The following is a 2,258-nucleotide window of genomic DNA, read 5'->3' as shown; positions in this document are numbered from 1 at the left end:
TTGTGGTGTCTTTGTCTGGTTTGTGTATCAGGGTTATGTTTGCTTCATAGAATGAAGTTGTATGGTTTGGGGACAAATCTTAGCTGTTAATTGGGGTATTGTTATTGTTTGGTGTCATCGAGTTGGTTCCCTGTATAAGGTTTCCGAGGAGCAGCTGGTGCGCCTGAATTGCTAACCTTGTGGTTCGCAGTTCAGTGCTGATCCTACAGTATAACACCAGGAGTAAAATGGGAGTAAGTAACATCTATTTTATAAACATGGTATGAAGATTAAATGTGTCAATGCTCATTAATGGTTAGTGCAGTACCTGCACCTTAGTACTCAAAGCACCGGCTAGCAGTATGACCATTCTCCTAAGAGTACACCCATAAGGAATTATTGCTTTTAGTGGAGCAGGAGGCCATGTGTTGTGTGGTTTGAGTGGAACTAGGGAAACCTCTTGGGTTGCCTTGATGTTTTGAAATTTTACCAGATCATATACTTCCAGCTAAATACCACCTTCTCCCAAACCTGAAAACCAAACACATTTCTGTGGACTGAATTCTGATTCACGGTGACCCCGTGTATTAAAATGTAGAACTGCTCCATAGGGTTTTCTTGACTGTAATCATTATGGGAGCAGATCACCAGGCCTTTCTTCTGTGTTATGGCAGGGCAAGTTCTAACTAGCAATCTATAGGTTCCACAAACCATTTGCACCACTCAGGGCAAAAGTGTCCTCTCTGGGATTCTCTTTTTGAAAGTATGCACTTTCTAGGGGACATCCCCTCCTCCTTAGTCTGAGAACTCCTGGTGTGGCACTGTAGGATCAGCACTGGACTTGGAACTAAAAGGTCAGCAGTTCAACCCACTAGGTGCTCCTTAGAAACCCTATACAGGGTTACTGTGAGTTGGAACCGACTGAGGGGCACTTAACAGCAACAGATATTTTCCTTATAGTAGCAACCTGAGAACAGTGGACACTCAGGGCCCGGATTTGTGCACTCCAGGGAAAAAGCGGTGATGGATTGGTGTCTCTGAAAGATGGTGAAAAGGCAAAGAAAAGGAGAAATTTTGTATAACCTTCAGGTTTGTTATATTAATCTATTTCCCTGAGGTGCCTGAGGTGCCAATAGCAGCTTCTCTGCTTTCCCAAAGATGAGTTTAAACTGCCAAATCTCTCTGGGTTCCTGGGCCTCCACCGGCTTTGTCTGCAAGACAGCTAGGAACGGGGCGCCACCTGCTGTCTGCCTGCCTCCTCGGGTGCACACTGAGCTGGAATGGTACTTCTGTCTGGCTGGGACTACTTATATCTTTTGTCATCTACCTGCCATCCTAAACCCCTCTTGCATTTCTACATAACTCCACGACTCCCTTGTTCTTGGAGCCAGGTGAGAGAGATCAAGGTTTGTTTCCCAGTGACCTTGAGGTTTTGACAGCTGAACCAATTCCTTGGCAGATGGTGGAGCCTGAGGCTTAAAAACATTCCGCCTTAAAAATATTTCTTGCAGCAGACCTGATTTTCCCAGTCTGATGGAGTAGGAATAAGGCCACCACAATGACCTTGAATACTAGAAACGGAGGGAGAAGGGGAGAGGAGTGACTCTCTGAGCACCTACTCTGCGTATTATCAGCTTGAGGTTTCAGTGTGCGTTGGCCCCTGTTTTAGTCTCTGGACTTTAGTCATCATTCTGTGCTATTTTCCTCATTACGCCGAGGTGGCAAAGGGATTGGCTGCAGAACTCTGTCTCCATGGAAACTATGACGCTATCCCGCTATGCCTGGAAAGGGGGCAGACCAGGGAGACTAGAGAAGGCCCCGGATTTAACCAAGTTCCCTGGGTCCCCTCATTAGGATTTTCCACTTAACTGCTTTGGGGCTGGGGAAGACTGGACAGTTCTATTTTAGCGGGGGAAACTGAGGCCGGGAAAGGGCAGGGAATCCCCTTGGATTACAATGTGCCCCCAGGAAAAACAGGGATGAGCAATCTGGCCATTGGCTTTTCTCTAAAATCCGGGAAGCCGCCTCAGCTCCATTCTTCCTTTGAGTCTTTCACCAACCAAATCTTAGCGTCTGCGATTTTAGCGCGTGCAGAGCTCACCCTCTAAGACTTTACGTTTTAGAAGCCCTTCCCCTTTAAGACTCACGGCTCCTTCCCTGACGCTATGTCGCACCCTAAAGGCCCCGCCCCTTTAAACAGCTTCCGTCGGGCAGCGATTGCAGCGCGGCAGTCACGGCTCCTTTAAGCCCGAGTCCCGCCCCCCCTGACTCCCTGCCCC

This window comes from Chrysochloris asiatica, unplaced genomic scaffold (genome assembly GCF_000296735.1).
Source record: "Chrysochloris asiatica unplaced genomic scaffold, ChrAsi1.0 scaffold00050, whole genome shotgun sequence".
NCBI classification, from domain to species: domain Eukaryota; kingdom Metazoa; phylum Chordata; class Mammalia; order Afrosoricida; family Chrysochloridae; genus Chrysochloris; species Chrysochloris asiatica.
Note: the sequence above shows the minus strand (reverse complement) of the source record.